Source organism: Strix uralensis, chromosome 8, assembly GCF_047716275.1.
Source record: "Strix uralensis isolate ZFMK-TIS-50842 chromosome 8, bStrUra1, whole genome shotgun sequence".
Classification (NCBI taxonomy): domain Eukaryota; kingdom Metazoa; phylum Chordata; class Aves; order Strigiformes; family Strigidae; genus Strix; species Strix uralensis.
Window position 1 is genome coordinate 36,173,313 of NC_133979.1, and position 13,078 is coordinate 36,186,390.

Consider the following 13,078-nt stretch of genomic DNA (forward strand, 5'->3'; position numbering starts at 1 on the left):
CAATATGCAGTGCCATCACTTGCAATTCAGAGTTCTACTCTGCATTTAAGGCATTAAACAGCTCATATTAGGATGTATTAAAAATGTTTCTTTCAAATCTTAAAGCAAGATTTTTTTTAATTATTTGCATCATAGTGATGTAAACAGACTCCAGCAAAAAAATGAACCTCCATTTTGATTGTAAGTGGACATAGTAAGAGACCGTAATTTCAAACAGTTTATGGAGTAAACTATTTGTTGCAAGAACATGGTAAAAGGCTGGAATGTTGTTTTATTAAACGTTTTGGCATTTCAAAGTGTGCTGAGCTCCCAAAGCTAACTGTGGAAACTAGTAGCAAAACTACTAACCTTGGTTACTGGAAGGCTGAGTTATGTTCATTAGCTGATGAATTTACTGTAATCAGAAATAATAATAATAAAGACAAACTCAGAATTAGGTAGAAACTTGGAGGGCAGTATCTAAACCACAATCTCATTCTGTTAGCTAATATATACCTTCCAATAGAAATCTTTCTGGTGTTAAAAGTTCAGTTTCATCACAACAGAAATTTGTACTGAAAGGATTAACCAGATGCATTGTATTTGCAGCTGAAGAACTGAGATGAAGTAATTGAATGACCAGTTCAGTGTCACAGAGGATATCTTCAGGATAGGTGACATCTGGACACAAATTGTCAGAATTCCAGAAAGGAACTTTCTATTTAAACATACCTATTTTAATAATTAAAATTGCAGTTTATATTCCAAGGATAAGGTCTATGTCTTTCAATGTAAAAAACATCCCTTTCATTGTGAAATTAAATAGAAATATATGCTGAAGGAAAATGGAAAAGATTTTCAAGTGTTCTATTTGTCCATCAAAAAGTTAGTAGCTTAGAAAATCAAGAAAAGAGTCAGTTTGGGAAATTCAGTCAGATGTAATTTTTGTAGTTCTGTTATTTCCTTGAAAATGTGAAGACAGTGATTATAGGATTATCTGCTGAATTTTATTTATTATAGCAATTATGTAAAGAGTCATGCATTCTGAAAAGAGCATGTAGACACACTGGCTGAATAACAACAACGTATTTCTGCAAATCCAGTTAGGTTTTTATTTTATCATAGAGTCTTGTATTCTTTCCCTCACTCCTGTCCCTCTTCTCTCAACTCTAGAGAACATAAGCTGTAAAACCTCTACATTAAAATCCATATATAATGTTACTCAATATAGCATATTATTTAAACACCAAATCACACCCAACTGCTGTGAATGCACATTTCCTATTCTAGGTAAGCTCTCACATGAATTCTGAGAAATGAGAGCTTTTATTTCAATTACACTATTACAGTTGAAACTGAGCATCACAACATCTACTGTATGTTGTCACGAGTAAAAGCTATTCAATGCACACAGCTTGAACCAAATCAGCATACAAGTAGTTTAGTGATTTGGAAAAAAAAAACCATCATTAAACAGCAATCAGTGAACTGTCTGTTCAGGATCGATATCAGCAGTGTACTAGATGAACCATAATACCAGAAAGTTACAAAACTTAATAAACACCTAAACATTTATAAACACACTTCCATAACGAATCCCACATACCCCAAACACTTGCCTAGCCCTCCACACACACAGCCCCCTCCACACTCCAGCAGCATGTGCTACCAGCAAATGTCCTTTCTTCTGGCACTGTGGGTCACCCTCTGTGGGAGATACGGGTGCTCCAGTCTCCTGTGTATCCCACTGTTCCCACACCCTGCTGACCAACATGCCAGTGACAAACCCTTCCAGAATTCAGAGCTGCACACCCGAGGTGCTGCCCCTGTGCTGGCAGCCCACGAGCTGGGTGCTCATGGCACCTAGTGAAGAGGATGCTTTGCCTGGCCTGAGCAGGGGTAACGATGCTGGTGGGAAGTCGTTTGGCCGTGTCAAGACAGATTCCTACTCCTGCTCTTTCCACTCCAAGACCTACGCTTATCAGCTACAAAAATTCTTGCTTCTGTTATTCATGCTGGCAACTTTTATTTCAAAACCCTCCTTGCATTTTCTCAGTTACTGCTCAGCCCATCTCATGGTCGTTTTCCTCTTTAGCATGACCATTTCTTGGTAAATGTCATCCAGAATGTATTGTGCATTTCTCTCTCTCCCCACCCCTCTCTCTTCCCTCTCCCTCCCTATTGACACTCATTTACCTTAATAGGTGGTGGTATGCAAGTCATTTGCCAAGGGTGGACTGTGCAGGCACCCACACACCTTGGTTTTGCCTCACCATTAATTTTTTTTTTTTTTCCTCATCATTAAATTTTTATGTCAGTGTAAATGTGGTGAGTTTTTTTTTTTTTTAATAGAATTCTTAAATAACTGCCCAATTTCAACTATGTTAAGTAGTACCATCAAAAGCATAGGCTAAGCACCTTGATGAATCAGTGTGTACATACACAGGATATTAAATTTTTACTTATGACATGCATTGTTATTTTACTATAAACAATAGAACAGTTCAAAGCAATATGATTTACATAAAACTCCAGAAAAAGAACCACTAATCACCCTAAATATATGAGTCATAATTTAACTCTACAAATCATTTGAATGTTAGTCTCTACTCATAAATTGCTTTCTGGCTAGAAAAAAATTCCTCATTAATAAAGTTTATGCTAATTTGAGACTGTTGGTACTATCAACAAACAAAAAACACTAGTTGCCAGAGGGGAATGAAGCAAACTACATAGAGAAATATATTGAGCTCTTCTGCTCCTGAAGTCAAAACTTCCATGGAAAAGACACTCGATTAACCCACTTTTTGTGGCCACTTAGGATAGAACTGCAACATAATCAAACAGAGATATTTAGCATATCCCACATTTGCCAGCAGCACAATGGGACTCGATAACACTCAGCACTTAGCAGGAATGTACAGGTATGTTGGGAATTCATGAATATGCAGTGGAGAATAATTTTATTCTCATCAATCTACACTGGTTCTCACTCTTTCACTGTGATATCAGAGTACCTTTATAGAAGTACAGTAAGTGACACACCTAACTTTTGCTGCATCTTTCCCTCCCCTTTGGTTTGGAGTTTTGACAGGAATCTGCTTGTTTCATTGCTTGTAGGCAGCTACATGCTTGTACCAGAGAAACCTTAATGCATTTTGCATTGCAAGAAAGGTTTACTGTAGTCCTTAAAACCATTCAAGAGTTCATTCAAAAGATTAATTCCAGAATCTAAGACTACCAAAAAAAAAAAAAAAAAAAAAAGACTTTTCCAAAGAGAAAAAACCTAAATGTAGAATTCATTACAGAATAGAGCAAATGTTAGTTTGTTGAGATGCTGGCTGCATTAAAGAATGAATCTAAAATAGATTGTACATTATCATTTGTTTGTAATTATATGTGAATGCCCCTAAAATGCAACTAAGCAAATGAAATCATAGAATTTTTTCAAATTTTGAATAGTTCTGTACTTATTGTACAAATTATCACCTATGTACTGATAATCAGATTTCCAAGCACTGAATCATTTTATTTCTTGGTCTTGTTTTCTCCTTTCTCAATGCCAATTCATGAAAATGTTCTTGGCTATTAGTCTTCACAGCCATTTGACAAAAATGGTTGCAATTTTATCAGCAGTAGGTGTACTTCTCACCTCACTGGAAAATAAATATGCTTTAAGTAAACCGAGATGTAGAGAGAAGGAGGAAAAAAGAGGGAAGGAACTCAAAGAGCCTAGAGAAATATTATTGGAGGAGCTTTGATTGGCAATGATGAGAACATTTGACAATAATTTTAGTACACATTACAACAAATACATAATCATCTGAGGGACTATGTGCAAACGTGAATGTGTATATGTGCAGCTTTCTTTTATAGGAAGTATCACACAGGGCTTATCCCTAGTGCCAGAGTCTCTAATCAGATTAATGTTGCTTATCTTTTTACCAAATGTAAACTACATTGAAAAATACCTGTTAGTATAAGGATCTGTAGAGCAACCAGCGTGCAAGGGTATATATCGCTGAAGCATCATTTCAGCTGATATTTGTTTTCCACATGCCTAAGATTTAGAGAGACTGAAAAAAATTAAGTGTACATAAAGTGTTTGAGAATTATCAGAGGTATGTGCGGGTATGTACAAGTGATAGGCACCTCACATTGATTTGGACACACCCAGTTAAAATTACATGAGAGGTATAAACATGGACTAAAGCAACGTACGTAACCATCTATCACATATTCTGTAACAGGCATCACATACTATAGAATATAACTACAGATGATATATGTATCACAGAAGATGAGTATCTGTGAAAAGCTGAACTGTGATCTTGCAGTGTGAAAGCCATTATTTCCATAGACCTGTAGTCTTATGTGAAAACATGTATTTTCTGAACAGGATAGACATAAACATGATGGTAAGTATTCTGGATGGTGGACTAAGACACAAAATTGCTTCGTTTTTCTCTGCTGATAATTACTGAATTCTTCAAATATTTGCAACAAAACCTTCCTCACAATACTTTATGCTACATTATATTCCTAATAATTAATAGCAGATTCTTTTTTGTGTATCACTTGTTTAGAAACACTTTTTCCCAAAATTTTAAGTTGTTTTTTCTTAAAACGCTTTCTAAAAATAGCTCAAAGTAAGTGCAAGCACGGTGAAAATGAATGATGGTATGAAGTCAATGTGATCACCATTTTCAGAACACATTTATTACTTAAGACAGGAATGTCTTTTGCTGGTGGTAGATGGAGGAGGAGGAGTAATGATAGATATTGTATGTAAAAATGGAAAATCTGAATGAGTGCTATCAGAGAATGAAACTCAGCAGCTTATTACATAGAAAAATTCAGACCAATGGACTAGAACAGCTTCATTGTGTTCCAGGTACTTGTGACCCTGCATAGCTAAATGCAGAGCCAGGCTGAATCTTTAATCATGACCTCTGTGTTCAAAATCCTTACCTGTTATTTTAGAACATTAATTGTTTTCTATATTAAAAGCTTGTTCTTTACAAAATGAAAGCAGGGAGAAAAGCTCTTACTACTTTTCTGCTACTAAAATTAATCTTACTAACTTTCTCTAATAACTGAGACTCATGATATGCAAATTTGTTTTGTCAACAAAACATGGCACAGCTATAGAACTACTTGTAATCTTTTTTTTCTATGTAAAAGCATGTAAGCCTTTTAATGGTATGATTATTTTTACTGCATGAAGGACAAATTCCATAATATAGCCTTTTCTTCCAACACATCCACGTATTATTGTTCTTACAAGAACTTATCTTGTGCTTTCCTAAACTGAGAACTGCCAAAGTAAACATATATATTAATCACCAGTATCCATTTATAATGTGTGCAACTGTTGTCATATTCCACCATAAAGCATTTTTGGAAGACATATTCGTACCAATTACTCTTTTTAAAAAAAAAAAAAATAACACATAAATCCCAAGAAAATAGACAACAAATCCCACTTAAGATACTTAATATATAGGTACTTAAAATCACACACAAGTGAATGGCTAACATTACTTTGTTTTCATACTTACCCTTTTGGCCTAAGCTGGGGTCCAATAATTAAACAATTCCTGCATTTATTCCAAGCTATGGATCAGAAATAGCTCTCATAACAACAGGGAACTTCAGGGGAGCTCATGAAGTGGTCATATTTCTTCTTAGACTATATGACAGTATAGGTTTGCCCTACACCTGTTCACGAGGAAAGATGCAGAAGTTAAGAGACTAACAGGAACCCAAATTCAGGAATCTACTTTCTACAGCACCAGAAGTTGATGGTCTGTAATGAAAAGCTTTTACATGACTCTGTCTATACCTTTCTAAATGACTACTTAGAAGCAGAGCCAGTTTAAATCCATGCCATTTAGCATTGGCATAGCAATTCCTCAGCTCTGGCAAAATTCCTGCACAGCACTTCACAGCACAGCAGCTTGTCTTCAGTTTTCTGCATCTGGCAATGGGCAAAGGACATTGAAAAATGTTATAATGCTGATTTGGAAAGATAATTAGTGCCAGTAGCATGCCAAAGGAATAAAAATTGGCTAAAAGCCCTATGGCTCTTAGCCCACTTGATTCACCTTCCCCAGGATAAATTTGTGACTCACATTACTTAGGGATGCCACTATAAAAATGTCTTCACCTTCAGCCTGCTTACTGTAGACCCTTAGCAGTCTGAGCAGCTAAATGAGCCACTATTCAGTTAACTACCATCCATAAAAGTGACAGTTTCGTAAATCGATATCCAATACTGCAACATACAGGTGTTAAAAAATCTTAGGTTGGCTTTCCAGAATTCTGACATGAATGTAAAAAGAAATATTACTTTAAATACACTGAAAAAATGGAAATCTCCTGTCTTCCCCATGGAAGGAAACTACATAGCATCCATGTATGATAAAGCAGGAAAAGCAGTAGTCTGAATTTGTCCCTTGAATTAATAGCCATCAGGGGAAAGGAGATGACACCTATGAAATGTCTTGAACAATTTTTACCCAGATAGCAGGTGTATATACATTGATATTTTTATTCTCTTTTTCAATGTGCACCTGAATGTTGGATTTATCAACCATTCATTTAACCATGGGATCTCGAGCATTTTAAAAGAAAGCTCAGAACTGTTGACGGTTGCACATTTAACAGTTTCTGTTCATTGAGAACTAAAAAAGATGCCAAGTATCATGAGACAAATCTGTGAGCTGGCAATGTTGTATACTCCAGAAAACTCGATCAGTCACATAGGAAATTGCCTTCTCTGCCACCAAGTGTAGATGGCTGCTGATTTAGACAGACATTCCTGCATAATGTCCCTCTCCAGCATGTGTAACAGATTGGATAGGGGTATATAGTTGTTACTCAAAAGCTACTGCTGAAGCGTTTTGCCCGAGGAAGATTTTAAGGGTTGCACTGAAATGAACAACTAAGTCTTCCATTCCTATTTCCTACATAAATACTGTTTTATCAGTGAACACAGCAGAAAAATAAGAGTAAATATTATGGACTCCACAGTGTAAGAAATTCTGCATATTTTTTATTTTTATAGAGCTTTTTATTAATAGGCCCTTATACCGCTGTGGGCAGTAGCAAAAGCTTTTGCCCATCTCAGCAGGAGACAAAATAAATTACCCCTTTCCTCTCCCTTTGTCTAACTTCAGAAGTAAAATTGTGGCAGTGTCACTGCACTGAAATCCAGAATAAAACTCCTTAATTCTGGGCTTCACATTAACGAGCAGGCATTATTTTATTCGGCTGGGGACATGAGGGAATCGTTCTACCGTATGTTGCCTCAGCCAAAGCTTATATCACTCTGTTACATAAACACGCATTAAATTTCCTGGAACCAGTTATCATATCTACATAGTCATTACATGAGCAGCGTGGGTCTCCAAGAGGCTTCCATGGGGTCTTTGGCCACTGTTAGCTAACTTTTAGAAGAGGAACTTTCTTGAGCTTTGTTTGAACCTTTGAATCTTTCTTCTTTATATGGTATGATCTTGGTCATTAGTTCTGTTCGTTACAGTCCTTGATTACTCATCTAGTTCCAAGGAGTTTTCTTAAGTACCTTCCAAAATATGGTCGTTTTGCTGAAATGGAGCAAAGTGTCCTTGCTTTTTAAATTAGTAACTGTCTTACAACAGTATTTATTGAAAAGCTTACTTGTACTACCTGTTATTACATTTATCCTATGTTTTCACTTGTTTTTTTGTCACTAATCTGATTGTTTAGGTTTTATCAAATAAGACTCAAGTTTATTTGCCTTATGCCAGATTTAGGGCGAATTTTTCTTGGTTAGATTTCAGCCAAAATACTTAATGGAATCACAGAATAGTTGAAGTTGAGTTTGAAATGGACCTCTGGAGGCCATCTGGTCTAGTCTCCCTGCTCACGCAGGGCTACCTAAAACCCAGGACCATGTCTAGATGGTTTTTGAATACCTGTAAGGAGAGACAATACACAACCTCCTTGGGCAACCTGTGCCTTTGTCACCCTCACAGTCAGAAAGTGTTTCCTCATGTTCACATGGAGCTTCCTGTGTTTCAGTTTGTATCCATTGTCTCTGGTTCCTGTTACTTCTGAAAGCTAGACTAAAAAAATCCATGTGTGATCTATGTTAAAATTTCAGTGTTTGTATATGGACTTTGGTAGAATAATAACACAAGCCAAACCAAGTCCTGAGATTCTGCACTGCCAGGCCAATAGAAAGCTTGTGGGCTTTACTGGTAATGGCCGAAGTCACACAAAATCAGATATATGGGGCTACATTTTTACCTGTAAAAACATGTCTAACTTCGCTAAAGTTAAAAAATACTGATCATCACACATTACGTTTATGTAAGCTCAGAAGCCAGGGGTACCTTTTATTATTTGCTCCTTGCAAGATAAGATATTTGCACTGAGAATATTCCTGTTATGAATGGGCATACAGGAGCAGACTAGCAGCAGTATGGAGCAAAGCCCCAGGCGACACGTAGTGGGGGTATCAGCTGCTCAGGACCAGCTACTTTGCTCTATATGCCTGCTGCTACTGTGTCATGCTACTTGCTAATGTACAAGTAGGGAATGTTCACATTTGCATACTTGCTTGTGTTGTTGGTTGTTTTTGATTTTTTTAAGAAGAAAAAGATCAATATAGCATTTTTCACCATCTGTGTAGCTAGCTGAGACAAGTGATAAGTGAAGGAGGTATGAACAGTCTTGCCTTTTTTCTCTTTGCATTTGTGTAGATTATTAGTTTATCAGACTTTCCCAGTACATTTGAATGGTAATTATCCTACAGGTGTTGTATCACAGAGCACATCAGAACCCCAACCAAGAATTTTTTTGTTTTGTTTTCACATCTTTAGGGGTTTTTAACAAATGTTGTTGTGGGGAACAAGATATTCTATTTCCACTAATGTTGGTATAGTAGATTTCTGATTTTAAAAAAGTGTGTAGCAGAACACAGAACAATTTCAAAGCTCCCTGAGGGACAACAGGTGAGACTATGGGTGTGGTGGTTTAGCCTCTGCCGGGGTCTGAGACCACGCGGCCGCTGTCCCTCCCCCACAAAGGGAGTGAAATACAAAGCCCCAAGACTGAAATAAGGAAAGGTTTAATACAACAATGCAATAGCAACACAACCAACAACAACAATAACAATAACAGTAATAGTGATAGCAATGAACAGAGCAAAATAGCTACCAAATACAGCAGTTTGAAGCACGATGTACAAAACCACGAGTGCACCGCGCTCCCCGCCAGGAAAAAATGTGACCTGCCAGGATGTGACGTCCGCATGGTATCTGAATAACCCGGCTAGAGCTCCCCCCCACTGCTGGGGAAACTTAACCCTATCCTGGTTAAACCAGGACATAATCCACCCCTTTATTCTATACCATGTGCGTCACATCCAGCTGCCACTTAGCAATTAGCATTGACAAAGAAAAATTAACAAAGCACAGTATAACTCACGGTGTGTTTTCACCCACAATCAAGTCCCCTTGTGGCACGCATTGGACCTCTCCGTCCTTCTGCATCACCCACCAGGTGCAAATTTGCTCGCCTACAATGCGGCTGTAATCCTTCCGCATATCTCGCAGCTCACTGAGGGATAGAGATCGGATGACTACCTCCGGCTCTTCCTCCTGCTCTCGTGATGGGCCTGGTTCATTATCACCCTGTGCACTGCGAGGGGATTTTTTGGTATATTTGGTTTTCCGTATCGGGGCAACTGATACTGGTACTGCTTGTCCCTCCGGCTCAGCTGCTGTGCTGGTGGAGGCGACCGGTACTGGCGCTGCCTGTCCCCCTGGCCCAGCTGCTGTACCAGCAGGTTCACTTTCAGACCCTGCAGCTCTTTCGCCCCCTTGGGGGCAGTGAACAGTGTTAAAGATGACACGGTAAGCATGGGCAAGGCCCCAGCACATCGCAAGGATTTGTGTCTCCCGGGATTTGTCAGATTGGCAGCACACCTTTTCCAAACACTCCACCAGTTTATCAGGACTCTGCACTTGTTCGGGACTGAGATCCCAAAGCATTGGGGGTGACCACTGACTCAGGCACTTGCCCATCTTCTCCCACACACCTTGCCATTTATAACTATCTGCCCCCGGGGCAGGTTTCCGGGTGGTGCTATTGTTGGAGAAGTACCGCATGGCCCAAAACAGGATCAGGCAGACATTTAGAAAGCATTGTGCCACGAACACAGTGGCCAGGAGGCTCCAGGGATAGCGGAAACTCTGAAAAACCGAGAGAATCTCCTCCCCTGGCTCACCCATAGAGGGGGTGAGACCCCAAACAAAAGACCAGGCAGCAAACAGGTAGCGGTGCACCCCCAAGCAGCGAAACGAGCCCATTATAAGCAGACAGTAACCAGTAGAGCAAAATACAGCCCTTGACACATTTTCCACCGACAATAAATGCCACTACTAGGAGCACAGAGTGGACATGAGGATTAATCCAGCCCCACCACGCAAGCAAATTGCCCAGCATTGCAAACATTTCTTATCAAACAATACAAGTAAAACAGAAAAATTACACCTAACAGATTGCTCTAACACACTTCTCCTTTTGTCCTTATTTCAGTCTTCTCCAGCCCCACGTTGGGCGCCAAAGTTGTGGTGGTTTAGCCTCTGCCGGGGTCTGAGACCACGCGGCCGCTACCCCTCCCCCACAAAGGGAGTGAAATACAAAGCCCCAAGACTGAAATAAGGAAAGGTTTAATACAACAGTGCAATAGCAACACAACCAACAACAACAATAACAATAACAGTAAATCCTGCCAGGATGTGACGTCCGCATGGTATCTGAATAACCCGGCTAGAGCTCCCCCCCACTGCTGGGGAAACTTAACCCTATCCTGGTTAAACCAGGACAATGGGTTATGCTGATGTTTATGTAATACTTAAATGAACTTCTCAGGCAGCACATCACTAAAAACAACCCCTGAAGTATTAAGATACTGTTAAAAAGACCTGTTGTTTCAATTTTTTTCCTATCTTTGCACATCTTTTTAATAACTCAAAGGCATATCTATGAATCTAATCAGCAGGAATAAAAGGAAATATTTTCATTTGAAATGTGACTATGTGAAGGATACTAAGTATTCTCAAGGCAGAGTAACTTTTGTCTGTAACTTTAAGGAAAGAACTTTGTTAGCAGTAGGGGTTTTTTGGTGGAAAGAACAAAGAGGAGATAATCCATTTAGAGTCAAAGAATAACACATATTTTTTAAAAATAATATACATATTAAAATTAAATAGTTTTAAAAGAGAAAAGCTAATCCTAAGAATTATTAATAAAACCAGTATCAATTAATTTCTTTGATTTGGATTTTTCTATCAGTACATTAGAAATACATTTCTCTCAAACGATAACTCTTGCATACTTAGAAAAATAAAATAAGCTTGTCACTAAGAAAACATGGATTTTTTTCTTGAAATTAAAAATCTGTCACTGCTCAATGTATTCTGATATATTACAGTTTACAAGTTCAGATTAAAAATGTAATATATTTGCATAGTAATATACACCTACAAGCATTGCCTATTATTCCCCTTTCCTGGAAATCATGCTACTTTACAAGACTGAACAGAAAGGGGAACAGGACTTACCCCTTTATCAGCATCACAGTGGATAAACCTTGTGAGAGCTTCTCATCTGCTATACTGTGCTTAAATTAATAAGATGCAGAGATGATTTCTAGATGCTGCATCTTTCTGAGATATGGTGCTATTCATTTTTTAACAATTATTGTATACTGACTTGCATAAGCAGATCAAAAGAATGCAAATGCCTTGATAATTTGAAGGGGAAAATAATGAAAATAGAAAAACTGCCATCCCTTTGTAAATGCAGGATCAAAACAGCATGTAAAGTATTTGTCTATGGCCTAAGAGAAGGAACACTTATTTTCCTTATTGGACTGTTCACATTTTAAAAGGAGGATCATGCCATACTATCAGAGAAAAAATTACTGTCTTTCAACTTTCATGATTTGTAGCCTTAATCAAAATTGCTTTTGGGGCAAGATTATATTTTTCTGTAGTGACTTTAGCTCAGTAATCCAAAAAGCATGATTTTTTAGTACATGGAATGATGAATTTATTTCACTGTCCTCATAAACCAACAATTTTGTAAAGCTTGCTTGTGTATAAATAGAAACTGCAGTTTCAATTAACTGCAAGCATATATATTAATAAAAGAGAATCAAAATTCATCTAATACTAAGTGAGAAGAGAGACCTGCTTTCAACAAAAGAGGACTCCTATGACATCATTTCAGTACTAGTGCAGGTTGAAGTAGGATAACAGGTGTCCCCATAACCTCACCTAATCAGAGAGCACTGTAGCAAAGGCATGTGAATCCCAGGCTAGTCAGAGTGAAGATGCCTCCTAGTCTTGTTAAAATGGTTTACAAAACAGCTAGACATCAAAAATGTAAAGGATATAGATGATAAGTAGGTAAACAAGAGCTTCACGAGGTATCTGGCAATTATGATGTCTAGACTGACTGTGATACAGTTAAAATAAACATCACAGACTGTAGTTTATATTTACATTTTATATAATTTATCACTGTATTAACTGCTGAGGGAAAGAAGATGCAAAGCCAGGATTCCTCATTCTTGGTGGAGTTTTATACAGACTAGAATTTTGAGTTCTACCTTTAAGTCCATGCACACATACATCGTATCTCTTCTGGGAAGATCTTCCATCTTCATAACTGTTTATCGAGAATCTGACACAAACATATGAAATATCCAGTCATAAGGCCAAAGATATTGACTCTTCTGTGTCTTCTCATGGTATCCCTAGCTCCTGAATTATCCCACAGTTTTTCTGTAGCACTTATTCACCTGCAGTCTCTTATCTGAGTAATAGCTGAGGCTACTTTCAATGTAAGTTCAGTGAAAGTAGCTGAGGCTACTTTCAGTGCCTGCATGAACATTTAAGAATTTACTCTCAATACTGTACAAACAAGTTGAATTAAGAGAGTCTTTTTAGCCTTCTGGAGCTGTGATGGGAGTAGCAGGGACAGGGTACTACTTGGGTTGTCCATCTGTTGTTCTTTGTATGTGCAGCAAAGCTTTTTA